This window comes from Notolepis coatsorum (genome assembly GCF_963971535.1).
Source record: "Notolepis coatsorum genome assembly, chromosome: 15".
Lineage (NCBI taxonomy): Eukaryota > Metazoa > Chordata > Actinopteri > Aulopiformes > Paralepididae > Notolepis > Notolepis coatsorum.
Window position 1 is genome coordinate 25,643,676 of NC_140179.1, and position 16,547 is coordinate 25,660,222.

At 49.0% G+C, this 16,547-nt stretch overlaps 1 pseudogene across 1 annotated transcript in view; it reads right to left on the minus strand.

Moving 5' to 3' along the window:
- Positions 1-374: 374 nt before the first annotated feature.
- LOC311241980 overlaps positions 375-16,547 on the minus strand; it is a 33,904-nt pseudogene continuing 17,731 nt past the window's right edge. The window contains exon 4 of the transcript XR_014620990.1: positions 375-1,852. The product of XR_014620990.1 is annotated as an uncharacterized misc_RNA (transcript). The remainder of the gene's footprint in view (positions 1,853-16,547) is intronic.

A 16,547-nucleotide genomic window follows, 5' to 3' on the forward strand; every position in this document is an offset into this window, starting at 1 on the left:
TACCACCTGAGAATGCACTATTTAAATATGTGAGCAAAATATTCTGATGTTGATAATGATGTCTACAATGTTTTACCGTTTTTAGATTATCATTGTTAATTGTGATTTATGTATCTCATGTTATGTTTTGCGTTTTCTGTTGTCTTTGTGTAGAGTGTGGACCCCAGGAAGACTAGCTCGCCACTAGGTGACAGCTAATCGGGATCCTTTTAAACAATAAGTACAGGCAAGAGAGACAATTGTCGAGAATTGCACTCCCCTGCATTTAGCTGACGCTTTTATCCAAAACAATTTACAAGTTCTGTACAACAAGTCAGCAGGAAGGAAACAACTCTGGCAGCTAAGAGTAAGTAACATTGTAAATCAAACAGTGTTGAGACTTTTTATTTTCCATGAATCGTTTAGTAGGCTCAATGACAGTATATCAAAAATAAATTAAACTTTAATGTTGATACAAAGAACAGAAAGTACAAAAATGCTCTCATTCCGAGTTTTATAATCCGTGAGAGAAGTTAGACATCGATCACTTATACAAGTTCAGTTCATTCTAACAGCACATTTAAAATGCAGACATTGAGCAAAGCAAAAAACACACATTGAACAGCCGACCACATTAGGCGTGTAGTTCACCAGTCTGAAAGGAATTAACTTTTTTTGGAAACTGAATATACAGGACCCTCGGCTAATCTATATTTAAAATTTAAAAAAAATTACATGGCTGAGGCATTGCTGCCTAGCAAGCAACACTTAGGAATGTACTACGAGACACAAAAGCCTGTTCGAGCTACTAAATGGATTTCTCAGTCAATAACTTGGCAGGCGGTAGGTTGGACAAGCATTAAAATGAAGCATAACTCAAACAAAAGTAAAACAGCCCTATTGAATTTCCCCTACATCCGGGGGAAAACAGGAGCTGCTTAACAGTGCAAGGTAGGAATGGTGCTTCAAAATCCTGGCTGATCAAGAAAAAAAAGCAGCTAGATCATTTCGATTGTAGAGTTTTCCAATTTCTCATTTAACGGCACCAATCAAATCAGATATTGTACTTAGTTAATAGGTGTGAGGTTAGAAAAAAGCTGCAAGAACAATTGCCCTCAAGTAGGAAAAAAATCTTCAACTTGTGTTTAAACATAGTTTGTCAATGAATGGCCAAAACTATGGCTACATTTGCACGATGCTTGAGCTGCAACATAGTAGAACTACAAAGAGAATCGGTCAACAACACATGGACATTTCTTAAGGGAGCGCATCTTTTAAATACAGCCAGTCAATGGATGATCTTGAATCGGGGAGAGTTTCTCGTGTGCAGCATAGCTGTATGATCCAGAGCGCCCCCCGTAGCTACCCCCGCTTCTAACTACTCCCTGTATCCACCGCCACTTCTGTATCCACCACCGCCGTAACTCCCACCGCCGCCATAGCTACGCTCTCCATAGCTTCCACCGCCGCCGCCTCCTCCTCCGCCGCCGTATCCTCCACCTCCGCCGTATCCTCCACCTCCGCCGTATCCTCCACCACCACGACCTCTGCTGCCGCCGCCGCCACCCTGCCCTGCTTCATTCACACGAATGGCTCTGCCGTCCAGTCTTGCCGTCCATTCCATCCATCGCATCTTTGGCGTCCGCTGGGTTTTCATATGTAACGAAGCCGAAGCCGCGAGACCTTCCCGTCTCTTTGTCCATGATGACGTTGCATCTGGCGACGTTTCCGTACTTTGAGAACGCTGCCGCCAACGAGTCATCGGTGGTGTCGAAGCTCAGTCCGCCGACGAAAAGTTTTCCCTCGTCGGACATCTTTTGTCTGTAAGCTACAGTAGCAAACTCGTGGCAAATGGAGGACCTGTGCGGTGCTGCTGCAAGTGAAGAGTGGGAGAGGTGAGACATAATTAGCATAGTAGGCAGTAATATAGGTGAGGTACATTCCTTAGTTAGCAAAGTTCATAATAGTACAAGGTTATTTCAGTCGACGACAGCCAATTGGGCGTGTTTGGGTAATGGTTTTGGTTTTGTAGGGCAGTGCAGATTTAACCCAATTATGGCCAGAAGGAATGGTTGACAGCCTACATTTAATTGCTGGGCCTGAGCGGTGGCAAGAGTTAGAATTCCTTTTGGAACATCACCAGTGAAGACCAGAATAGAATCAAAGCCTCTGACGAATGACCCCTCAAACCCTGCCCTCTTTTCCTGATCCTCCAATCACAACGGCTGCTTTCCTCTGACAAAACAGTTTGTCCAAGGGAAGCAACAGTTGTGATTGGATCAAGAAAGGGGGGTGGAGCTTATGTTACCGGCCTCAGACCTAGGAGAATCTGAATCGGCACAATCGATACGCAGACAAGGGTGCGCTGTGGATATGTGAATGATGTAGCCCCTTTCGGGTCTGTGATGCACGCCTGTCCGAAACCCTCGTGCAACAGAGTACCTTTGAAATGTCTGTGCGATACTTGTACAACGAGCGTTTTTCTGAGGACCAGTTCTTCAGAGTTAATTGTGGGATTTTTCTATGAAGGTATAAGGGACTGTGTATTCACTCGTCCAACCTTGTTGGCGTGCATCAGACCCGAAAGGGGCTATGAATGATGGAGAATAGACACCTTATCTCTTCTAGCCTCGCTCTGCTGGGAGTGGTTTGTTCTGAAGACAATATTCCTTTAACATTCCAATACTCCAATTACAATACTTTAATTCTTATTGTACAAAAATATAATAAACCAAATCATACAAAAATACAACCTTCAAATGTATTCTTTAGGAAACGAAATAAAGTGCAAAACAATTAACACTTTGACTGCCGGGACACGTCTTTTCACGTCTTTGCTGGCCATGCTAAAGTTGCCGGGGGACGCTGTACAGCGTCCTTATATCAATATTTCAAAAATCTGCGATCGGATTCATATTCCCCCTCCGCTGGCCTGAGATCCACCAGCAGGACCCACTCAGCTCTCTGGCGGTTCAGGAGCGCCATCTGGTGGCCGATCGGCGCAATCGCCACACAGGATATTGAATAGAGGTTGTCATGACGACCGTAGTACTTCCGGGCGCTCGCTATGGTTCATGGGACTCTGGCTCGTCACGCTACACGGTGATCAATTGGCAATAACTCGATAAACAACATGATTTGGACGTATATACCATTATACAAGCTGGAGATGGACCGGGTAAAAATATATCCCATAATGATAAAATTTCTACTCGACGATGATCGCCCAACGGCGCGCGGAGACTGGGGTGAGTTTTAGCGTGTAACGTTACCGTCTTAGATACTAACTGCTAGGGGTGCACCGATATATCGGTCGGGTATCGGTATCGGCCGATAAGTGCCTTGTTGACTGCTATCGGCCTATCGGCCGATAAGCTCAAATGTGCCGATAGCAGTCGCCGATAAATATCCATCAATTTGTGTAGCGTCAAAAGGCAAAAAAAAAATTCACTCGCGACCTACCTGCACAACGCCCGCCGTCCCCCACACACACACACAAGCTACTGCATCAGTTACTACTTATGATTAACAAGGCATTCGTTTTGTGGCATTAACGTTATATAGTTAGTGTTACACGGACAATAACATCAGCATATTATTATTACCCATAGCAGCAAGACATTACTCCGAGTCCGTTCATAGCTCAGTTCCATTCCATTGCAGCATGAGCTACCGGGAGGCAGAAGACTAACGTTACTGGTGAAAATGTGATTTACGTTGGAATACTCCTTTGCCAACTTGCTGTACTTTGCTTGCAGGTCTGCAGCCATTATTGCTGGATTATGAATAGCCCCAACTTTAGCCAACGTAACGTTATGGCTAAACCTTTAACATTAGTTAACGCTAGCTTTCGGTTAGCTGTTCAATGCTAATAACACAACCAAGCGAACCCATCAGAGCTCCCCATCAACACCGCTCTGTCGGGAGGATGGCATTTAAGAAAGTATCTGCTGTTAAAATGACACAAACATTCGTTTTGTGACATTAACGTTATATAGTTAGTTACACGTTCAATTACATCAGCATAGTATTTACCCGAAGATAGCAAGCAAGCCGTTCATAGCTCGGTTCCATTCCGTACCCAACTACCCATTCTGCAATCTGTTAATAAAGTTTTCAACCAGACAAATGTATAGAAAGGCTTTGTTTTATTATAACATTTGTTGCAGTAAAATCATTGTGTCTCGTTTGGCCATCCTGTGGAGCGCGCTGGTCGGCGGGCACTGCCGGGCAGCTAACGTATTAGCTTGTTGTGGTTCTGAGTTTGACTCGCATTCTCGCAAGCAGATCAATGGCGGCATGCCCCCGAAGTAGAAAATGAATAAACGCTTGCCGATTGGTGGTAAGAACAGCAGGAGGTGGGTGCTAGCGGTGTGGCGTAATTGGCCGAATCGACTGTCAATCAAAATGGTTCCATTGCATTGGTTGAAAGCTCTGGTTGAGAGAATAGTATCCCGCTGCAGGCCGCCAGAATGGTTCCATTGCATTGGTTGAAAGCTCTGGTTGAGAAAATAGTATCCCTCTGCAGGCCGCCAGACGATACTGGGAGATAGTGATACCATAAATTAAACATATTTCTTGATGTTTCCTTTTTTTAAGTAAGTAAAGAGGCCTACAAAGTTAGTACACTACACAGTATTGTATATTATATGGTAACTCAGTTACGTCTACTCTGCATCGAACATTGTACATATGTCTATACTGAACACTGTGACCTCATTTTTTTACTTCTAATTTACATGCTATACTATGTTATTTTATTTCATACTTATCTTGTCTTGCACAGTCTCTGGAGCGTAACAGTAAGAAGCATTTTGTATAAAAGTATTCTGTACTTCTGTATGACAACTATTAAAGAAACTTGAAAACTTGAACTTGAAACATACACATACAAATATACAGTAGTTTCATTTAAAAAAATAAATAAAAAAAAATTAAAATTAAATTAAAAAAAAAATTTAAAAAAATTACAAATACTTATTTTTTGCCACAAGTATCGGTATCGGCCGATTGTGTTAGTTGAACAATCGGTATCGGTATCGGTGGCCAATTTTCATATCGGTGCACCCCTACTAACTGCTATTATCAACATTTGACCCACATTAGATGATTGGTATAACGCTGCCCACGGAATTATAAACGCCCCCTCGCCCATCCGGTCAACATCAGATGACGTGTAGTAACTTCTAGAAGTACGTCTAGTTGGAATTTTTTATATCGCGCTGATTGCCATCAAACTGTATTTCATCATCAATATAATGCATTTGGGGCTATATATCACGTTCTGGAGAAAGCTGCAGAAAGAGATGAAAACATACTTATACATTAGACCATACTTTACTATGAATATGTGAATGAAAAAGTTTAACGTTGCTACACAATGAACAATACATATAGGACTTTGAATGGGCCCTAATAATGGCAATGTAGCAATAGAATTTAAAAAGTTATAGCCCTGCAAAGAAGGGGACTTTCTCCATAGACAAATAGCGCTGGCAATCTATGGTACATCATTAATTTAACCCAAGGCAACCAAAGTGTTAACCTTTTGGCATAAATTCAAACTATCCTTGAAGTGCAACCAATAAACCCTTTTGCATCGCCATCTATATTCTTACTTACAAATAAACGTAATACCTCATCCTGTAGTCCGAACAATCACATTCAATTCAATGTACAAAAACCAATTGTATACATCTTAAATTGAATACACATTAGCTACATAACCTTAGCTCAAATACACATTGACGGTAACACGCTGTCTTACACGCACGTACACACACACACAAGCACCGTCTATCTGTATGTCATGTATGTCATATGTTATGATGAACTGAAAATGGGGGACCCTGATGTAAACAAGACGAAAGTCTTTCTCTGGTCTGCATCCCCTTAACAATTGTATGTATTGAGCTGTACTGTACCCATTCTGCAATCTGTTAATAACGTTTTCAATCAATCAAAGCACCACGTGTACTACTGTCGGTGTAACACTGAAAATAGCTAGCTAGCAGTTAGCCATTATTCAACTCGACCATTTAAAAATACTCGTCCAAACTTGCAAACATGATCACGTACACACTCAAAACGTTACATAACATGTCACTGACAGTTCACATTCGTTTTTAAACATCGTTAGGAATGTTTTAGATAATAATTGTATTACCTGTGAATGGAGAATAGACACGTTATTTCTTCTAGCCTGGCTCTGCTGGCAGCGGTTTACTCTGACTGGACTGCGCATGCTTGGGAGCCAAGACTATACTGATTTCCTCTATCACTCACAGGAGCGCCATCTACTGACTTGGAAGTCTAATAATATGTAGCATCTCATTCAAAAGTAAATGACTGTACAGTTAGAGTAGTTGTGAATAATCTTAAAAAATAGGGCTTGTAGGGCGGCTACGTGGCGTAGTGGGCAAGGCGCTCGCCATGAATGCGGAGACGCTGGGCTCGCCTGTTTGAGCCCAGCGCTCCACATTGCTTTCAGTTTAGCTGGTCGTTCATACTAATACACATTGGCCGTATTAGGGGGTGGGAAACTGATGGGTGGGGATCGGGCGTTGTGGACAGCGACTCCTACAGGTCGGTTGGTGCGCCTGCGCAGTAGGATCAGGAAGTGTCTGGGGCAGCGTGAGCCTCCCACGCATTACTCCTCGCCACTGAGAGATCGAGCTGCGCAGGTGAAAAGATGCGACTGCTGTTACCTCAAGTACCGGAGGGGACTTGTGCTATGTATGACTTAGTCCACATTGCAGCCGGCTTGTGGGAGGCAAGAAACAGCGTTAGTGACAGGGGAGGGTTGAATTGGATGATGCGAAATTGGGATGGGAGAAAAATGTAGAAAATGGGAGAAAAAGTGGATAAAAAAAAAAATAGGGCTTGTATGTTTTTGTATACAACTTTACATGGAGGCATTTTCAAACCCTCTACAATTAGATACATTGAAAAAGGTCTGAGCTGGGCCTGGCTCACTCCTACGACCTTACTGGACACCTCGATGAGCCTGCTTAGACTGGGCTGTTAATGTCTGGAGAATAAATGTCTGAACCAGATGTTAATACAAAAGAGATTCAATAAATAATTCAGTGACAATTGACTTTAGGGGGTACAGATAAGAGCTAAGAAACCAGTGCATAGGAACACATTCAACCCGATTAGTTACCTTTAGAATTAGAGGTAAACAATACATTTGGGTAAATTGAGTTGAGTCAAATGGATAGTTCACCAAATGTAATTGGAAAGCCTTCAGGTAGAAGCCATTCAGGAAGGATTTCCTTTCACTGAGGATCTATTAAAATACAGAGCCCAAATAATTGCATTCAGTAACCACCTCAATCGCCCGGCCTTGAATGAATTATAACGGTTAAGCTACTACTTGTCTGAATCTGACCCTCAAGTCAAAACTCTTGTATTAACGTCACAATTTCCAGTGAAAGTTTATTGGTTTCTCAGATTACTTCTGTAAAGGGCGGCTAAGTGGCGCAGTGGGCAAGGCGCTCGCCACTAACGCAGGAGATGCTGGGTTCGAGCCCAGCTCTCGGCGTTGCTACCAGCTTGGCTGGTCGTTCATACTAACACAATTGTCAGTGTTAGGGGTGGGAAAGCTGGTGGGTGGGGATTGGACGTTGTGGACGGCGACTCCTACAGGTCGGTTGGTGCGCCTGTACAGCAGAATCAGGAAGCATCGGGGGCAGCGTGAGCCTCCCATGCGTTACTCCTCGCCACTGAGAGGTCACGCTGTATAAAAAGATGCGACAGCTGCCTCCTTGTGTACCGGAGGGGACACGTGATGCAAGGCTTGGACCTCACTGCAGCCGACCAGTGGGAGGCATAGTCTAGCAACATTCGAGACAGGGGAGAATTGAGTAAAACAGAGTTCATTCTCTTTGGATCAAATAACAAACTCAGCAAGGCCAACGGCTACTCTGTAGCAGTACTGTTGTGAAGGATCAGATTAAACCGAATATATATATTTATTTATGGATATATATTTAATAGTATTTGTATATCGTTTGATATCCCTTGTATATTCTTTGTACATATACACTGAATATCCCTTTAGTCTACTACAGCCCATAATAGTTCATTCTCTCATTGGACAAGAACCTGGCGCCAGCAGACAAGCCCCTTGAGTCAAGTTCAATAGTGCCGACGAACATGTCCCAACTAGCCCCGGTTCCGCGTAGGAATACGGCTACCGAAATACGAATGGTACTATTTGTTCACCGTGCATATAAATATGGCGCAAGTAAAGTAGAACTTTCTTTTAGTCCATTAGTCCTTTACCCTCCAACCTAGTAACAGACGTGAAGCCTCACCCACGACCCACGTGTGGTGCAGTATGGCCTATTTAGCCCCAGAATAGGCATTGAGACCTCGTGTAAATTCATAGCTGAATTGTCATAGTTTGGCACTGTACCGTCGAGTGGGACGTATTTCTATTAAGTTAATAATAGTCTATTATGTATGGTGCATCGTTCGGTTAGAGTTCTAAAGTGAGCAGCACCCCCATCGTTTCCTCGCGTTATCTAGAGTCTTAACCAGGCTGGGCAGACCACGCGTGGTGCTTTCATCCGAGGAGTTCTGGGCGAGGACGAGTGGACCTGCACATTGGATTACCTACCCGGACGACTGCTGAGCCTATACGGCATGGAATATCTATTTGCTTTGGGTGCTTTGATTTGTGGAGCGGATAACAGCCAACGCCGGTGAGTGTTGGAATTACCCCCGAGAGGAGCCCCGGTGAGACGGCGCTCAACCCAGACCGAGGCCGCCTCGCTTCTCCTTCGTTGTGGACCTACAGCCTACAGCTACCGTCTACAAGAGGGCCCAAGTGTATTCATCTGTGGATCAAGATCCTGCGGGCACTGTGTTCTGTACCTGAATTCTCCCCAGGAATCGTTGGCCAGATGGGATGCAGCTGACGGCTCTCCAAACCCCCCCCCCCCCTACTGACTTACAACCAGCAGGACCCCTTTAGTATCCCGCTATAATCCTTAAGTACCATCGCTATAGTTCCCTAAAGAACCAGGTTGTATACTTGCTTCCTGCGTAACCAGAGATTGGACATTCAGTGTTGATTTGCCTACGAATACTCATTTGCCTTACAAGTGCATTCAAATCATAAATGTAATTAAGTGAATGTTGTATATACCTTTTGCTATATTAAACCTTCGACTGTTATATTTGTGTGGACCTGATTTCATATGTGGGAAAGTGTTCATCATACTTAGATATTGTGTACTGTATGGCCAGACGTTAAAGTACATCAAGCGGTAGTGGTTTAATGATACCATACTTATCAATACAGTCAGGGAATTGTACCCCTCAGTTACAATTGGTCCTTCGAGCCGGAGGGTAACTAGTGTAATATTAATATAGTGTTATTAATATTGAAATGGCCTATGATGAACACTCCACGAAACGGTCCTCCTAACGTAGAACGCCCGCGGCGCAGACGACAGACACCTCAGTACTTAGAGGATTACGCTGTCAGTCAACTACCTAGCCTTCTACAGACGGTAAACGCGGTAAAAGTAGAAAGTAAAATTATGTCTGACCTTAACGACCAGGTTACCCCGACCACAGAGGCCCTAGTGGGTTCTAATGTAACTGACCAAGCTCACGGTGGGGACCAGGAGGGAACAGACATGCCTTTACCCCCCGCCAATACCGAAGAAGTAGTCCCTGACCAGCTCCGGGAGGAAGACAACCCTCCAGAGGTGGAACCCTGCACGGAACAAGATGAGGAGAGCGCCGAGGAGATAGAGCTCCAGGACTCCCCAACGAGTACAGCCAGGAGCGGCTCACCTCTACAAGCGTCTTCCCCCAGCGAGGCGGAGAGGATGCTGTCACAGGCGTTCCTCGTCAGCCTGACAGCCTCTACCGAACGCGATCGACTCCAGGGTGAACGCGATCGACTTCAGGGTGAACGCGATCGACTTCAGGGTGAACGCGATCGACTCCAAACACAGCAACGGAGCGAAGAAGAGCACAAACGCCTGGAGATGAGACGCCTTCAGACGGAAGAGAATATGGCAAGAGACCGGTCCGACACCCAGCGCGCCGCTGACGGTGCCCAAAGAGAAGCAGAGCGCGACATCGCTCTCATCCAGCGCGAAGCCGAGCGCGACAGACTACAGGGCGAGCGCGACAGACTACAAGCGCAGCTAATGGAGCAGCTGATCACCAAGGCAACACCCTCTCCCTCCGCCAGGGGTTTAAGGGCCTCGTCGAGACAACAGTCAAGGGCAGCATCCCCTAACCGACCAAGCGACCCTGAACTTGACCACCAGAGAGAGCCTATACCCCCCGCAGACCCCCTTCCCCGACCGGTCCAAGCGAGACCCAGCTACAAGGAAGGAGCAGCATACACTGCGGAGAGGCTAAATAAACGACTACAGGATCTAGAGGACCTGACAGAAGAAGAAGAGGGAGAGGAGGAGAACCAAGCCCGACGACAGCACAGTACTCCACCGGACCAGGAGGTCCAGTACAGCCCAGGCTATACCCCCGCGGCGCTGCGCTACAGACCCCCGACTCTATTCACGGGTGAGCATGACGCACGACCAGCCCCGAGGAACAGCACCTGGACCAGCGGGCCATGGTACCCTGCCGGTACCAGCCCACAGAGAGGCGCAAGAGGAGACTCGCCTAGGAGGCCTCTCTCCCAACGCTCACCGATGTGCCAGCCATCCACGGCGTCATACATTGGCACACCGACGTTTCCAGACTTCACCCATGAGAATCGAGCACAGTACACAGAGCTCCGGATGTGCTTAGAGACAATGATGGTGGATGTCGTTGACGAACGCCACAAGTATGCAATATTACTGAAGCACCTGAAAGTACCCCGAGCGCACAATATAGCGCTAGCCTATGCCACCTCTACGACCCCATACACCGCGGCTCTAGCAGCGCTGGACCAGAGATATGGACGTATATGGGATTACGTAATCCAAGAGATAAGGCATATTGACCGCCTACCCCCAGCAACAGACAATCGCTCACTAGACGACCTGTCTATAAAAGTGCAGTCCCTGGTAGGGATGCTGGGAGCGCAACGAGAAAAGGGTATGCACGAGCTATACTCCAACTCTAACGTCGAGAGTGTTGTAAATTCCCCATGATTTGTTATGCTGTGTATTGTCATTTCCAGTCAGGCACTTCTTTGATGGCCCAGGGGTCCTATTATTTATAGTCTGGCATCTCTCTGGACAGCCCAGGGGTCCTAATGGGTTTAAATACAGCGGCCATCTTGCCGCCCATGTGTTCCATTGCTGTCTGCTTTCCCAGTGAGAGAGTGCGTTCATGAACTAAAACACCACTCACTCAATCTTTGATTGCTCCATCCAGCCCTACGACCTGGATGGAAGCATATCGCTCAACAACAGAATCCTTAATAAATACGAAAGGACTGTTCTCTGTGTCTGCGTCCGCTCTCTGACCGGGGTGTGCCCTTCTGGATGAAGTGGCTCCAGCAAACTTTGCAAACAAGCATTATATCTTCAATATTGGTCCTTCGAGCCGGAGAACTTCACCCACGACGGCGCCATGGACACACAGAGAACAGCAGCAGACGAAAATGGAAGACGAGGAGGAAGGCTGCGACAGCTTCCAGCACACCTGCAAGGCTATCAGGTTAGCTTACCACAGTCCCTCATGCCTAATACTGCACCGCCTCTACCAGATGACAGCGAAGGTGCCACCGCACAGCAGCTGCGGTCACTCAGCCTGCAGACCGAGGTTGCAGCTACAGGTGACCAGCTCCACACTGCGCTCGGGCCCCCTCCCTGCCACTCATTGCCGGGAGCAGTCGATCAGACGCGACACGGGGACCTATCACCGTATGCTAACACCCGGCCTGACCAGCGGGAAGTGTGTGTGGGGCTCACATCGCCATCCCCATCAGAGCAGAGCCACCACAGTCGGAGCCTAACAGGTGGCACCTCTGACGCAAGAGGACCTTGCTCTACCATGCCCCTACGCCTTCCACCACCATTGTCACATCATAGTCTGAGTGTCCCACCCAGCCGCTCACCATGGTCGAGCCCGCTGCCACTAATACCGCTGCTGTGCCCAACAACTGCAACGTTACAGTCTCAAGCCACAACCTGTACACCGGGCCAAAGGCAGCAAGCCTACATGTCGACTCAGTCTCTACCGCCGACAGTAACCGCCGCACAGCTGTTCGGGGCAGCTCTGAGGCCCCCAGCCCCCACCGCGATGAGTCTGGTCATGCCACAGTCTGACTTCCAGGTGATGCTAGCAGTGGGTCACGTGGGCCAGCAAATGCCAACGGTACCAAGTCACCAGTCTACCTACCGGTCAAACCAGCCTGTGTCATCAATGGTGAGGAGCAGGCATGGCAGCACACCAGCGGCCGCACGGACCCGGTATGAGTTTACGCCGATGAGATCTGCATATCAAGCGTATCAATATACCACAGCTATGCCTGCACAGCCTAACTATCAACTCCAGACTGCAACAGCGCTCTACCCTGCACAACGGTTGCCCACTGCAACTGCTCTCCAGCCAGTGGGCCAACATACAGCAGGTGCACCTCAGCAGTCTACCCATCAACTACCCTCCTGGACAGCGGCATGTTCACCATACACAACCGCTGTTGCAGCAGCGAGGGCATATCGGCCTCAACCAATCATCACTGCTCAGCAAGTGTACCAAGCATTGCCGCACCAACTGAGCCACCATCCACAACCAGTGTATCAGCCTCAGCCTGCTCCATCGACTCAGCCAGCCTACCAGCTGGTGCATCCAACACCCGGTCCAGCACCCTACTATCATGTAGCAGTTCCACCGGTCCAGTATGTCCGTCAGGCCCAGTACACAGCACTACAGGATCCATACGCTCTCCAGCCTCCCAGGCAGCCAGTCCCTGTACCTAAACTGCCTAACCTGGTCCATGACAGCGAGAGAGAGTTTACAGACCTTAAGATGGCGCTGGATCACCTGCTCGATGCCCACCCTGAACTTTCTGAGCACTACAAGTACCGTGTACTTATGGAGCAGCTGGTTCTAGATGAGGCTAAGCTGATAGCCCAGTCCTGCAGGCATTATGCGCAACCCTACACCGCCGCCATGCAGGCCTTGCAGCGGCAATACGGACAGCCATATCAGCTTGCACAAAGCGAGATTGCCGCACTACTGAACGCTCCTGATCTCAAAGCAGGAGATACCAAAGCCTTCCAGAGCTTCGCCCTTAGCGTCGACTTGCTAGTGGGAATGCTCACATCACTGGAAGGACCTAACGGGATGGAAGTCAGGTCGACCGGCCATGTGGACCGGCTCCTGTGTAAACTCCCTACGCAAGTGAGAGATGGCTTTGTGGAGCACCTACAGGCTCGAGGTCGCCTCGACACGACCAGCCTAAACCCGTACGACCTTCGAGACCTCGCCGACTGGCTCAGGGTAAAGGCTGACGCTCAAAGACTGTCGGAGAGAATGGCACAGCGCCATCGGATGGAAGGGACACAGTTCCCTAAGAGAGATAAGCAAGTTCCCCCACCCAGACCTCGCAACCAGCCTTTCCACGTTTATCATGGCTCCGACAAGCCTGAACATGACAGCCGTCAGCCTGCTGAGACATCTCGATCAGAAGCCAAGAAGCAGCAGTTCAAGAGGATGTGTCTCTTCTGCAGGAGTGCCGAGCACTACCTATCGCAGTGTCCAGACATTGTCCAATGCTCGCCAGGAAAGGTTGAGGAGTGGATAGCAAATGGCAAACGTTGTCGTCATTGCGGTCGTACCAGCCACGAGCAAGATGCCTGCACCTTGAGGAAAGCATGCAGTGAGTGCCAGGAGGTCCACCTCAGAGTCCTCCACGCCATTGCCAAGCCAGGCCCCCGCTTCTACCTCATCACACCGAAGGAGGGCGCCTCTCTCTCCAACTCCAGACGAGGAGGGAAGGTGTACCTTAAGGTGGTACCAATCGTCATTACCAACGGAAGCAAGTCACTGCACACTTATGCGATCCTAGACGATGGAGCCGAACGCACGATAATACTGCCAGCTGCAGCTCGACACCTGGACCTTAAAGGCGAAGCGGAGTCCCTCGCACTGCGGACGATTCGCCAGGACGTGGCTCGCCTCACTGGCAAGTCTGTAGACTTCCATGTGGCCTCCCTGACTCATCCTTCTGAACAGCACCTGGTGAAGGGTGCCTTCACAGCGGGTCGATTAGCCCTGTCAGAGCAGTCTTACCCTGTGACGGCACTTCAGGAACGCTATCGCCACCTGAGGGGGCTCCCATTGCAGGACTTCAGTCAAGTGCATCCACTACTGCTAATTGGTGCAGACTGCACCCATCTGATCACACCGCAAGAACCCATCAGATTCGGCCCCAAAGGTGGACCCGCAGCAGTCCACACAGCGCTCGGCTGGGCACTCCAAGGCCCAGATGGTCTTGCGTCGCATGCTACTTCATGCTACTTTACCTCTCTCAAGTCTGCACCGGACGACCTCTATCAACACGTTGAACGTCTCTGGCAGCTTGATGTGCTTCCATTTAGAAGCGAAAAGCTAGCAGTAAGGTCCCGTCTGGACCACGAGGCTGTGGGCATCCTGGAAGCACGCACTGAGAGGGTGAAGGTTGGTGACACACTCCGATACGCCACGCCTCTGCTCCGCGTAAAGGACGCGCCGCCACTGAAAGCCACTGCCGAAGCAGTCATGCCAATACTCCGTAGCACCGAGCGACGACTGGTAAAGGATCCAGCCAAGGCTCAAATCTATGGAGCAGAGATCCAGAAGCTCATCGATGGAGGATGTGTTACCAAGCTGGGTAAAGAAGAGGTGACCAAGTCTGACGAGTCATGGTTCATCCCCCATCACCTTGTCCACCATAATGGGAAGGATCGTCTGGTCTTCGACTGCTCCTTCACCTGTCGCGGCCTCTCCCTCAATGAGCAACTTCTTCCAGGCCCAACCCTCGGACCAGCGCTCATCGGGGTCCTCCTGCGATTCCGGCAGTACACCGTCGCCATTAGTGGGGACATCCGAGCGATGTTCCATCAAGTTCGGCTGTTACCTGAGGACCAGCCACTGCTGCGGTTTTTCTGGCGAAACCTGCAAAGGGAGGAGCAACCGGACGTGTACCAATGGCAAGTCTTGCCGTTTGGGACCACAAGCAGCCCCTGCTGCGCAACATTTGCACTGCAGAAGCATGTCAAAGATCATGTGGAGGGAAACGAGGATATCCTGCAGTCCATAGAGAAGTCGTTCTATGTGGACAACTGTCTCCAGAGCCTTTCAACGCCAGAGGCTGCCAAGCACCTTGTGGACAAGATGCGGCAGTGTCTAGCCTTGGGAGGATTCGAGATCCGGCAGTGGGCGAGTAACGTCCCATCCGCGGTCTCCCATCTGCCCTCCACCGCTAGATCGGACAGCACAGAGCTATGGCTTGTAGAGAAGAACACTGACACCCAGGAGCCGGCCCTGGGCCTACGGTGGCATTGTCCAACTGATCAACTTGGCTACAAGTCCAAGCCTTTGGAGAGCGAGATTCCCACCATGCGCTATGTCTACAGGGTGCTAGCCCGCCAATATGACCCTCTTGGAGCCATCATTCCCTACACAACACGGGCCAAGGTTATAGTCCAGAGACTGTGGGCTAAGAAGAGGGACTGGGATGACCCAAATCTCCCTCCTGACATCCTTGAGGCCTGGTTACGCTGGGAAAGGGAACTCCCTGACTTGCCAAACATCTCCCTACCGCGAAGCTACGCACCGCTGGAGGTTGCCACAGAAGCCACAGACTACACTCTCCACATCTTCTCTGATGCCTCTGAACAGGCGTATGGCTCGGTAGCCTACCTCACAATGAGGAGTAATGACAGAGTCCACGTCTCATTTGTTATGGCACGGTCTAGGGTGGCCCCAAAGCGTCAGCAGTCGATGCCACGGTTAGAGCTCTGTGCAGCACTGGCAGGAGCCCAGTTGTGCTCCCTGATTCATCGGGAGCTCATCCTAAGCATCTCCCAGACCTTTCTCTGGACTGACTCTACCACAGTCTTAACCTGGCTGACATCAGAGTCCTGCAGGTTCAAGGTGTTCGTGGGAACCAGGGTCTCCGAGATCCAAGACCTGACAGCCCTGCACACCTGGCGCTACGTGGACACAGCCAACAATCCAGCCGATGATCTCACCCGCGGCAAAACCCTAGCTGAACTGGCGGCACCAAATCGGTGGATTCAAGGACCATCATTCCTCCGTGGTCCACCAGACAGATGGCCATTGCTTCCCACCTCTACAGACCCAGAAGATGCGGCCGAGCTCAAGCAGAGTATCTTCTGTGGCCTCACACAGATTAATCCGGCATCCCAAACACCCGATGTTTCGCAGTTCAGCAGCTGGACGGACCTGGTCAAAGCCACCCAGCAGTTTCTTTACGGGGCGGCGGCCGACTCCTCTCTACCTCACCCTGACCTGCACGACGCCGAAGTCTTCTTGCTGAAGGCCAGCCAGGCGGACTGCTTCCCCGAGGAACTTAAGTGTCTCAGAGCCGGAAACCCAGTACTGCCCAGTAGTAAGCTCGGTACGCTCTCACC